Source organism: Phascolarctos cinereus, unplaced genomic scaffold (assembly GCF_003287225.1).
Source record: "Phascolarctos cinereus isolate Bilbo 61053 unplaced genomic scaffold, phaCin_HiC Scaffold_4;HRSCAF=312, whole genome shotgun sequence".
Lineage (NCBI taxonomy): Eukaryota > Metazoa > Chordata > Mammalia > Diprotodontia > Phascolarctidae > Phascolarctos > Phascolarctos cinereus.
Genome location: NW_027555847.1, coordinates 550,872,596 through 550,886,139, shown reverse-complemented (window position 1 = coordinate 550,886,139; position 13,544 = coordinate 550,872,596). Strand labels below are relative to the sequence as shown.

The 13,544-nt window shown below is 35.3% G+C and overlaps 1 long non-coding RNA gene across 1 annotated transcript in view; it reads left to right on the top strand.

Moving 5' to 3' along the window:
• The window catches only part of LOC144456709 (uncharacterized), a 180,153-nt gene extending 178,552 nt beyond the window's left edge, over nt 1-1,601 (top strand). Inside the window, exon 7 of the long non-coding RNA XR_013485731.1 lies at nt 1,475-1,601. This is a non-coding gene — a long non-coding RNA (uncharacterized LOC144456709). The remainder of the gene's footprint in view (nt 1-1,474) is intronic.
• Nucleotides 1,602-13,544: the final 11,943 nt, after the last annotated feature.

Here is a 13,544-nt window from a genome sequence, read left to right as displayed (position 1 = left end):
TGTAGAGATTATTTAAGCCAAGCCTTTATTTTATAGACACAGAAACAGAGGCACAGAAAGGTTACAGGAACCTAGCCAGGAAACAGGGTCTTCTGATTCATGGTCCAATGCTTTTTCCAGCCATTCCATTCTTGGTGTGGAATGGGTATGTGTTTTGCTAAAAAAAAAACAACAAAAACAACAACAAAAAAAACCAACCTAGGAATAATATTTTACCTATAAAAATTTATTAGTGAAAAGAGAAAAGTTTTCATTTGGGAGCTGAATTACATTAGCAACTTTCTCTGTTGGCTGTCACTCCAGGTCATGTGACATAACTCTGCCAAGTTTATCAGCCATATTTGTACTATTCTGCTGCACATGGTTGCCAGATGCAAAAGCCAGAGCTTTCATGGAGGGCAGGAAAGCTGGAGGAAGGTCTTGGAAGTTGTGCCATTTAATCAGAAGGATTTTTTGTTGCTGTTGTTCCAGTTTTTTCTGAAAGAGCAGACTGTACAATAGCACATGAGTTGGAGAAACAGTGCTACTCTTGGTTTTTCAATAGCTTTGAAGACGATAAGGGACATCGTTAAACACTGTGGGGGCAACTGCTAAAAAAGAATCCAGTTTAAAATATAAGCATTGCTTTTAGCGTTTGTAAGTAATAGAGTACTAGTTATATTTTTTGTGGGTTTCTGCAACAAAACATGAGCAGGCTGTCGAAAAGACTGAACTTCAATATTAAAAAAATTACTTTGGAAATTCCTACACCAACAACTACATTATTTAAAAGAGAAAAAATAATTTAATTTAGCAAGTTCAAAAAAAGGTCATATGGCTTAATAGTGAGGCAGATAGATACAGTGGGAAAAGGGCACTGGTCTGGGAGTATGTAGCATTACTTCTTCTAGTTCCTATGGGACCTTGGACTAGTCACCTCTCTGGGTTTCATTTTCGTCACCTATGAAATGAGGGAATACTTAAAAATATATATGTATGTACACACACACATATATACATGCATACATGCATGCATACATACATAAGCACACAGAGCTAGGTAGAGCAATGGGCTGGGAATCAGGAAGATTCATCTTCCTATGTTCAAATCTAGCCTCAGACACTTAGTAGCTATGTGACCCTGGGCAAGTCACTTTAACTCTGACTCAGTTACTCATCAGTATAATGATCTGGAGAAGGAAATGGCAAACCACTCCAGTATCTCTGCTAAGAAAACCTCAAATGGGGTCACGAAGAGTTGGACATGACTGAAATGACTAAACAACAACAGCTATATATATGTGTGTGTGTGTGTGTGTGTGTGTGTGTGTAAGCTTTGCTTGAGTTCTGAAATTCTATATGATATGAATAATGTATTATACTACAGTGCCCCCTAGTCTGCATATAAAATAATCATCTACCCTTAGCTAACATAACATCGTTTACCACCAGGTTGGAACCTTTATGTGAAGATATCTTTATGTTATACTTGCAGGTGCCAGGTGACTCAACTTTTTACAGTGACCAGAGAAGAATTACTGCTGCTCCCTTCTTTTCTGCAACTTGAAATAATGTCTTCATGGCTGGAGACTTGTATAAGCTATTAAAGTTGTCAAATCAGATCACTTGAGTCAATGTTGAAGAGCTTTATTATGAATACCACTAACAAGGTGATTGTACAACATTACATGTGGAACAGCTCTGTAATACTAATTGCAATGAATTCACTGGGCTATTGATTTCTTTTGTGAATTTAAATCTTTGAACAATAGCTGATAATTCTGGTAAGATGTAAGCTTTTAGTGACCTCAGAGATTCATCAAATATTACAATCGTATGCAAATAGGGCAATTATTATGAAACGTATGTGCCTCACAACTTGATAGAAGTGTCATATTTTCTTTTTTTTATTTCAATATAGAAGCTGAGTCTTTCCACATAAGAATCCTAGGATTTAGACTGACTGACACAATAAATGCATTACATAGAATACTGGAGATTGGAGGCCCCTGAGAGATCTTGTAGTTTAACTCCTTGATCTGATTGATAAGAAGTTTAGAGAAATAGTGTGATTTGCTCAAAGCCATGTTATTTGTTATTAGCAGAGCTGGACTAGAATCTAGGTGTTAAGATTCCCATTTTAGGGGCAGCTAGGTGGTGTAGTGCATAGAGCACTGGCCCAGGAAGACCTGAGTTCAAATCTGGCCTCAGACCAAACACTTGACACTTACTAGCTGTGTGACCTTGGGCAAGTCTGTTAACCCCAATTGCCTAAGAAAAAAAAAAGATGCCCAATTTAGTATTTTTTAAAACTCCACCACTGCTCCCATAGAAAGCCTCACTATATTCTTCAGTAGTCATTATAAGCACAAATCTGTTTAATTGTAATAGTTGACATTTAGCTCCTTACCAAAAATACTTTAGAGTAGAATTACATCAGCTATAGTTGTCCAGGTATACTGCCATCCATTTATCCTTGCCAAAATGGATGATATATCAGTAGCAGTAGCAAACATGGAAAGAGCAGACCTTCACACGAATAAACCTAATTACAGTAGAAACTACCCTACAATAACTAAATCACCAGCTGAAATAACACTAAGAAGCTCATAGGTAATGATGTAATTATATTGTACCATACTATCCCTATATATATAATATACATATACATATATATACACATATATATACATATATACATATATATACATATATAAATATATACATATATGTATATTTATGTATATATGTATATACACACATATATATATATGTATACATAATATACCATTTGCAATGTTATATGGAGCAAGAATATTTTAGTTTTTCTGTTTTATTTTACATAAATGTTTATGTGTATGTATACATGTTATAAGCATACATGATATACGTGTATACTTATAGAGATATTCTGTATCTAGGACTATGAATATCCAAGTTTGAGAGTTCTTTATATAGAAGCTCTTCCCAAACAGAACACCATTCTTCTATATTCTACAGGCTTAGAAGGCTGCCTAATGCTCCAAGAGGCCAAAGGACTTACCCAGGGCTTCCTAGCTAGCAACTGTCAGAAGTAGAATTAGAATCCAGGTCTTCTTGATTCTAATTCCAGAACTTTATCCACCATGCCATGCTTTGTATATGTATTTTATGATACAAATAAGATAAAACAAAGCAGAGAGGATGTTTGTATACAGTTGTTAATTTTTTCTATCCTAGATTATTCCTATTTCTATTGAAATTTGGATTATTCTAGATATGTTTTGCCACTAAAAACATCATGTTGCAGCTTCTTAATATAAGGAATGAAGGGCAGCTAAGTAGTTCAGTGGAGAGAGTGGTGGGCCTGGAATCAGAAAGACTCATCTCCCTGAGTTCAAATCTGGCCTCAGACACTTTCTAGCTGTGTGACCCTGGGCAAATCACTTAAACCTCTTTGCCTTAGTTTCCTCATCTGTTAAATGAATTGGAGAAGGAAATGGCAAACCACTCCAGTATCTCTGCCAAGAAAACCCCAAATGGGGTCACAAAGGGTCTGACATGACTGAAAAATGGTAATTAAAAAAAATTCCAATAGAGGAATTTTTTTTTTTTGTAATAAGGTCTCAATGTTCTTCTAATGTGAAGAGAGGTTGAAGATGCACATTTTCAAAATTACTGTTATCTCTTATTTTCATTTATGTAGACTATTCCAAATGATGGCAGTGTAGTACAGTACAAAAGTGTCAAACATACAAACTACAGACCACAGTACTACGAGGGCAGCCCGAACTACATTAAAATGGAACAGGGAAATATTTAACAAAATAAACAAAAATATAATAAAACATAGATAATGTTATATTTTAGAACTGAGTCAATATACATCCCATAGGTATCTTTCCTTATGTATGTACTAATGCCTCCCATTTAAATTTGAGTTTGACACAACTGATACAGTAGCTGGAGAGCTGGCCTTGAAGTAGGGGAGTCACATTCCACCTCTGAATCATACTTATTGTCTGATTTTCTCAAGTCATTCAACGTCTTACTATTCTTGGAGACTTTAAGACTTTAAGTGTCAGTGAAAATGTCAACCTACATATGCAGAGAGAACTTTGTCATCCAAAGTTCCCTGTAATAGTGAAATTGCAGGTCTAGCCTCCAACCCTATCTTCCATTCTGTGAGAGCTAAGTAACTATGAGTCAATAATTAATATCACTAACTCAGGTAAAAGCAAAGGCCCTTCGTTCTACCATCACAGATTCTTGAATGCATGATGGTCTAACCTAGAAGAGCTCCTTGTAGGACAGTGAGACTTGAAAAGAGACATGGAGGAAACTTTTATGGATGGTTCCTTGAATTTTCTTCCCTTTTTACTTTTGTGATTGGAAGAAGTCATCTAGCGCACATTGCGTTATAGATTTATCCTTTACATTTGCAACTGACTACGTAAAATTTATGACCGGGTTTACCAGAAGCTTCCAGATCACAGATATTTGACATTCCCACAAGTCCTTAGTTTCATGTTTAGGATTTAATGGTGAACTTGGTTTTGGAAATCTTGATGTACTGCCAAAATTACAAGTATAGTATTGAAATTATAAGAATATTTCTTATTGATAAGCACCGTGAACTGATATATGATATAAATGATATATTTTACATGGGTATAAATATCAAAGACTCTTTTTTTCCTATTATGCATATACATTGATAAACCTGCCCAACAGCCTGAAGATCAGAATATAGCATTTCATAACTAAAAGTTATATAGAATTTGGGGCCAGGAACTAGAAATAGATGTACAATTCTGGGTAGATATGAATTGATGGCTAGCATTTACCTTAAGGTAAAGACTCCTCGTGAGTCTGAAAGCTGAAAACTTGCCTTCATTATATGAACTCCCCTCCCCCCAATCAGATTTGTTTAATAGTAACAAGTTTCACTCATAGTATTTTCAGATTTATAAAACTTTTTCTTACAACAAGGTAGTGCACATATTATCATCCTCACTTTACAGATGTGGAAAACAAGATTAAACTTGTTTAGTGTCTTAGTTACTGAGTATCAGAGCCACGATTCAAATTTAGATCTTGCTGATTCTTAGCTATTCTTTGCTATACGGCATGTATGCTGTTTAGGAGTCATATGGGTAAGTATAGTCATCACTGAATTCAGGAGGATAGACTAGACGATCACTCAACTTTCCTCTAACTCTGAGAACTCAAATTGTTTTTACCTCCTGCTTATCTCATATCTTTGTGACCTGATTACTGTCCATTCTGTGTCATCTCCTCTCTCGACATCCAGTACCTTCATACCTGCTACCTAACATCCTTTTTCTCCAGTTAGCTCCCTTCTTCCTGACATTTTTAATCCAAAAGCTTTTGAAGTCTTGTCTTATTCTCAAGGCCTTATTAACTGGAAGATAGAGTTTTTACAGGCACACTACTGTCACTACCTTGTCCAACATGAAAACTCATGTCAAGTCTTCAAAAGTTAGTCCTGTAGCAACAGAAATCAATTTCCTAGTTTATGAATGAGTTTCTACAATATTTTTCTCTGTGGGGCTGATTTTTCAGGCTGTGGTCATTTTTAATCACAAACTCCTGCTGGGCAGAAAGCATCTGCTTATATACTATTTTGGTTTGAATTTCAAAGGAATATTTAATAGAGACGATTGTATAATGATGAGTCCAGATAGAAGACTTGCATAAAAATTCCTTGAGGAATAGAAGGTGTGATGGAGTATTTGCTGGGGGCAGTCTGCAATTAAATACATCTGCGTACCTCCTACTCCTTTCCTGAACTCGGATCAGACATCATGTATCATTGTAGTACACACATAATTGTGGCATGTATTCCATTAACTAATTCAGGAAATCTTGCTCTATTGAGCTTCCTATGGTGCCTTCTGAAATCCAACATAATGGAAAATCAGCTTGAAATAGTAAACCAATTGGTTGAGGCACTTTCAATGTTTTGATTTTGTGGTTTAAGGAAATGCAAAGATTATACTGGGTTTTGAAAATTTTGTTTTGATGTACTTAAGAATTCAAATATTCAGATATTATTCAGAAAACAGTTGAATCCCTTCGATCTGGTAATTTCTGGAAGTCTTATTAGAGCAGATTTTCTAGGTAATTGGTGGTTATTTCTGATCAAGGTATGTCCAGAAAAACTAAAACCATAAGCATTCTGATAGTTGAAATTCTTATTCTGGCTAAGTGGAGAAAAATGCAGAACTGCCACAAGAATAAGTTGGGATTCCTTAAGCCATTGTTAGAGCTTAGAAATGATATGCATCAATATTAATTAAATTCCTCATATGCAATTCCATAATTCTGTATTGAGTGCCTTCCATGTAGAAGACATACACATTCTTTGATGTGTAGAGACTTTGGAGCTCTGTTCAGGTATTGCAACAGTCAGAAATTCAGAAAAGTGAGGAGAAAAGACAAAGATGAATGAAAGGAAATGAAACAGATCGGAACTATTTTAGTCTTCAATTTAGAGTAGTAGAGAATAAATCCCTGTTTTTCCTATTAATATGTGGAACTCTTCCTGCATATCCAATTTTGGTAGCAGTATATTATTTGAAATATGCATTCTTCACTCATGATCTTGTGTTATCCCAGTTGTTTTGTTCTTAGGCAGCAAAGTAGTACATGTTGAGAGAATGAACACTCTGTAAAAGTATATTTTATACTTGTAATCCAGATTTTAGATGCTTTCTATAATAAACGGGAGGAAGAGTCCTGCCTACATTGTTCAGGTTTCATTTTCTTGGATGAATTTATAAGCTATGTGATCAGAAATTTTGTTTTCTATTTTGAGATACCGTGTACAGAGTGGGTACTCAATATTTGTTCATTGAATGACTGAATTAATGAATGAATGTTGGATAACTATTCGGCCATAGTGTATTCATGTAGTGTGGTGATCACAATGCCTTTAGATATTATGTTGAAGGATTATTTTATTGATTTTTCTCATTATACATGTGTTTACTAAGTAACCAGGCTTATAAGATCACTTTCCTCATATGATTGGTAAAGAAAAACAGATCAAAGCAGGAATTTTTTTTCCCCTTAGGAAAGTCTTTTTCTTCTGAAGCAGATAGGTTACACAGCATCTCCATGCATCTTATTTTTATAATGTATATTGTTTGCTTAATGAATAAATGAATTAGTGATTCTACACAATTTTTATTTTCAGTGCTAAGCCCTACTCATCAAATAGACAAAGGTAAATTCACAGACTCTAATGTTTTAGGCATTCCTTCATTCTAATCATTTTCAAAACTCATCTACTCCCAAAATGATCTTTTTGTCTTATTGTTACTGATTAAAACTTGTACTTTGTGCCTTAGGTTGCAAAATAAGGTCTTATCTTGTCAAGCTGTAGAATCTTTGAGTTTCTATTGGAACCCAGCTTTCCATTTGACTTCTATGAGGAAATGTCATCTCAAAATGTTTATGGAACGTGCCCAGTGTCCCAAAATGAGATAGTGGCAGATCTGCAAATGTGCCCCAGGTCTTTTTAGAGGCAGCTGAGTAGCTAGTAGAGTGTTATACCTGAGTTCAAATTTGGCCTCATATAGTTCTTTGCTCATGTGTCAAATGAGAATAATAATAGCCCCTACTTCCCAGGGTTGTTGTGAGAATCAAATAAAATTATATTTATAAAGTACTTTGTAAACCTGAAGTACAATATAAATTCTTATTTATTATTAATTTGATATCCAACTAGTATTACTTCTTATGAAAGTTAGTAGTAGGATTTAGAAGTATTTATGCCAGAAGTTGATTTCTTATGTTTCCTTGATTTAAAAAATATAATTTTGTGTATTGAAACAAAACAACCTTTTAAAAATTTGATTACCATTTAAATTTTTTTTAAAGTCTGATGAGAAGCCCTGAGAAGTAAAATGATTTGTCCAAGGTTACATAGCTAGTTCATGGCAGAAGAGGTATTTTAAACCCAAGCCTCCTGACACTTAGCTCAGTTCTTTCCCTGTAACACCATGCTCTCTCAGGAAAGGAAAAGGCCACTGACATAAAATCATGCAACTCTGCCCGAAAAAAAATGGCACCTCAGTTACTATGTGAAAAATATTAAACTGCTTTTTGTAATGTTTATTACTAACTTGGGTAGTGGTTTCAACCAATCAGAAATTTATATGACATATTAAACAGTTGTCATATTGCTTACTAATTAACATAAACTACATGTTAAAATATACTTAATATCTACAATTCATTCCTTTTCCTAATAATTGTTCAATTGTATAATATAAACCATAATGAAAAATGGCCCTATCAGCATTAAAAAAAAAAGGCATCCAAGGATTCAACACCCTATTTCCTACAAATGGACTAGGAAGTTAGATTAGTTTTGAAGTAATAGAATATGGAATCAATTGAAATCATAAGCTGTGCTTTTATGTCTGTTGAGAGTCAACATTATTGAATAAATATTGGTATTTAAAATAAGATGAATATCCCAAGAGGCTGTGTGACTCAATAGAAGAAGCACAAACTTTATAGTCAATAGACCATCTCTTTCACTAACTCTGTCACCTCAAGGAAGTCATTTAACTTTGTTGGGCTTTAATTTCCTCATCTGTAAAATAAAGGGGTTCCAACTCTACATCCATGATTGACTTGATCTTTTAATTTGACCAATGCACTTTTTTTTTCATTTTGACCATGGACTATTTTATATATAAATGTCTATCCCTGTCCCCATCTCTGCCATCTTTTCCTCTCCCTCCATTTTGTACACAGTAGACATTGAATGTAAAGTGAATAACTGGGAAGCTTGGTATATCTGGTTGCTAAGGTATTGCTGAAGTGAGGGATATGTTTTACAAGGCCTTGCCTCTCATGGCTCACATTTATGAATCATTTTGGTTGGAGTCATTTTGCCTTTTACCCATGTTTGGATCGGGTGATGTGCATTGTCTTTATTTTTGGCAAAGTCAGTGTCCCCTGGCCAGGAAGTGACTGTACCCCTACTTGTGTCATTTCCCAGCTAAACAAGCCTTGTTTATTACCAGCTTCTTTGTTAAGGACGAAACACAAAAGCCTGATTCTGGTGTGCCCATCCCTGACTCATGTGTCCAACAGACTTTTTGTGGCTGACTGACTGGCAATTTTTCCGTAAGTGGGAAGGCCAGTCTCATAAAATGTTGCATAATCTACCCCATTCCTTGAACGTCAACAAGAGCCACATGATGCCTAATGTACCAGAAAACAAAATCTACATTTTTGCTAAGGAAGCCTCTTATCTGGTTGATGTAAGACAATTTCCAGAGTGCAGAAACTAAGCTTCCTGGCAAGCTTCAGGGTCCCTTCAAGGTAGCTTTCTGACCATCTATCTTTAAGTCTCTCCATCTCCCTCCTTTTCTCTCTCTGTCTCAATTTCCATTTCTGTCTCTGTCTAGCTGCCTCTCTACCTAACTGTTTCTCTCAGGCTACATTACTTTCTGTCTTTGGTGCAAGTAAACCTCATCTTAGTGGTTTCTCTCTTCACTTGAGAGGGGTTGCCAGGGCATTTAAAAATGAATACAAGATCCTGAAAGGTTTGATGACTTCATTGGAGAAAGCTATTGGCTTGACAATCCAGAGTACTGTAACTCACTTAAAACTGAAGTATAATGTTTTAGGAGGAGTGATTTGATAAATATTGGCTCAAGCTAATTGGATTTTCAATGGCCAAATTACTGCATTTTCTCATTACTTAGCCTCTGTAAGGCTATCATGTTGTAATGGAAAATGTTCTTTCCTGTAATGTTAAATTCAAAAGCTGAACCGAAGTTGAGTGGGCTGATGCTGTTTCAGATTACTTAAAGGGGGATGTAGGGGGGAGGGAGAGTAACTGCTTCTGTGGATTATTTCAACCTCTGATTGGTCCCCAAGTGAATTCACAAGAAGCAGGGGGCACATTTCCATTGCCTTTGGAAGAGGGCATGAAGAGTGGGAATTGAAAAGAAAACCAAAACCCAGGTCCTGGCTATGGCATATATTTCTTTTATTTGAGAATCAGTCTGGGGAAATCCTTACGTGTAATTCAGAGACAATCTAATATGTTTTTAAACCTCGTGGTAGATGTATCGGTCAGATAACCTATAAATCAAACCTAACTTCTAGCTTAATGACCATAAGACCTCATGACCATAATCATGAAAGCATTTGTTATTATAATACTGTTTGAAGGAAATAAAGTTGTTCCCTTGGGGGGGATGCTTTGTAAGCTCTTTAATCTTGTTTGACTTAGCCTATCTTCACTCACACACACACACACACACACACACACACACACACACACACACACACACTCACTACCACCACCACCACCAACACCAAAACCAAACTCTTTCTAAAATCAGGGTTCTTATCAGAAACAGTTCATATTGGGAATTGATGTCCTCAACTTTAATTCAGAAATTCAGTTTGTCACCATTGAGGCAATGTAGCACTGTTTGGAGAATAGTGCCTCCTTAAAAAACATTTACTAAGGTACACGACCATATGTGCCTGAGGGGTGATAAAGATGCCCAACAGCTTCTTGCTCATTAATACTGAAATATTTATATGAGCAGTAATAATAACAGCATATTTTAGAGTCTGTGTGGTATGAAATTGAGCACTGATGCAATTAGATAATATTGACAGTCCCTATTGTAATTATGTAAATAACACCAAGATCATCTAGCTCTCTTTTAACTTCATCATTTCTGCATGTGTAGAGTGTGAGAGCTGGAGAAATGAGTAAATGCTGGGCACTGGTGTTTAACCATTTATTTCTATGACAGAGAGTAGCCTGAAGCAATGGTTCCTTTGGGTGATTTGCTCCTTCAAATCACCAAGTTTGGTTGGGCTGTGCATGGAAGGGAGGCAGGTATGTGTTAATTTTGACAAAAGGGTAGAGATAAATAACCAAGACATCAGGGTTTGGCCACTCCAAACCCAATATTTCTATCTCAAGTCTTACCATTTCAATGCTTTGCATTAGGTTTCTGTTTAATTAATGCCAGTGTCTTTTTGTTATCTTTTGAATAGATAATTTAAAATTGTTCTCCATAGGGACATTCTCTGTGTCTAGCTGCCTATCAATCTTTCTATCTCAATGCAGAAGTATTTGATTAGTGTATTTAAAGTAATAAAGATGTCAACAGTAGTGTCACTTTGATTGATGCTAATTATAAGTCTTTAATGGTTCCTCTGGCATGGCCACTCGCCTTGCAGATCGGGATTTTATGGTTAAAATAATGCCCTGCTGTCCAAAGGCTTAGCCATAAATTTTGGTCTATCTCTCTTTAATGAGTCTGCATGCAGTGGTATAATCCCAATAACATACATTATCTTTGTTAAAAGCAGGCAGTGACTTTCATAGGAGTGATAAATGGACTTATAAGGGGCTAGCAAAATTCTTATTGGTATCTCACCCGAGGTGATGATGATTATGTTTCCCATGCAGGAGAATCAACAGAAACATGAAATGGGATATTTTAAAATAATTGAAGATTTTCCTGCAGCCCCCTGTTTAGCACATTAATGTTGTAAATGAGGATGAGGCAGTAATAGCAAAAGGTTTCTTACTCAGAGCTACACAGTATTTGACTGTCAAATCTACGAAATCAACTGGAAGTTAAATTATACAAAGACTCTTTTTTTAAATAAAACATAAATGATCTTGTTAAATAGAATTGATTAGTATTACTTTTTTTAATCTGTTTATTGAAGTGTCTATCTGCATTGGAATTTTCATGCCAGATTAGTATTAGACTGTTTGCTTCTCTTCATCCCATTTTGCCATACTAATATATGTTCAGAAATCTTTAATCTCTTTTCTCATGCCCAGAAGTAGAATTTTAGAGCTTGTGTGCAAAGCAATATACAGACATTTATGGGACTTCAGAGATAATGTGGATTTGCATATATATTATATACACACATGCATACATAGTAATACATCTGTGAAGTGCTATGTCTTGTATAAGAGAACACTAACATAAATAAAAAGCATGTGTTCCTGTCCTGTATGAGCACTTCACTGGTGTTAGTCAAGGAAGAAAAGATTTTTTTGAAGATGCAAATTTTTAGACTGTATTCTAGAACTAGTATTCATGTGCACCTGTCTTTTCCCATGTTTGATTTTTCTAAATTCTGTGCATATAAATTAAACTAAGTGGAATTTTAATTAAGGCAGTCTCTAGAACACCAAAGATATTCAAAACATTTATACCTCACTGCATTCCATTTTAATATTTATTCCTCATAGTTATATTCTATAATACTATTTAGTTATCTTTGACCAATTTCATATAGACAAGCCTCCATTACATTTTTTGTAAATTCATTTAAAGGGTATTCTGACCAAAGAACCAACTCCCTATTCCCAAAGAAGGAAAACCTGAATTTGCATTAATTAATGAGACCGATTATGCTTAAATGGTATCCCCATTTCAAGGCAAGTGACAGACTTCAGTTAACCAACATCTGAAGAATATATTTTTGATAGTGACACTTTCCCAGCAGTTTCCTAAAAGAATTGAACTGGCAATATGTCATGAGCCACCAAGTACATTTTGGATTGTACATCTGAAGGGTTAATTCTTGCTATCTGCCATCTTCTGACCAAAATTATTTGTAAAGTTCACTTGTGTAATGAATAAACTTGTCCTCCTTTACCACAAAATCTAATCTTTTCCCCTAAAAACTTCCTATGTCCCCTCTAATTTGCTAAAAAAAGTTTAAGATAATTTCTTACAACCTGTTTTGTGTGCTGTATGTTTACTTTTCCGTAGGCATGTAGATAATGCTTTATCATTCAGCTTATAGTAGTTGCTAAATCAATGCTCAAGTCATTGCCATGTTAATAGCATAGAACAGGGGTTCTCTTTTTTTTGTTAAATTTATTTATTTATTTATTATTAGTTTTCAACATTCACTTTTATAAGATTTTGAGTTCTAAAATTTCCCCCCTTACTGCCCCCCTCCCCCCCAAGATGGCATGAAATCTGATATAGGTTATACATGTGCAAACATATTAAACGTATTTCTACATTAGTCATGTTGTGAAAGAAGAATCAGCACAAAAGGGAAAAACCACAAGAAAGAAAAAAAATAAATACTATGCTCCAATCTGCATTCAGAATCCATAGTAGAACAGGGGTTCTTAATCTGGGGTCATAGACAGATTACAGAGGATCCATGAACTTGGGTGGGAAAATCAAATCTTTATTTCTATATAACTGGTTTTCTTTATAATCCTATATATTTTATTTGATGCATTTTAAAAACACTATTCTGAGATGAGATCTTTGGGCTTCGCCAGACTCCCAGAGGGATCCATGATACAAAAATGGTCAAGAACCCCTAGTATAAGCTAACAACATTTTCATAGGATCGTAGATTCGAAGAGACCTTGGAGGCCATCTATTTCAGCCCCTTCATTTTACAGTCACATGTAGAATCTTTCCCTTCAGAACATTTGGTGAGTTTGTCTAACTTCGGGTGACCTAGAAATGGGTATCAGAAAGATTGGGTTGGGGACAAGTCACAGCAACTGAGAT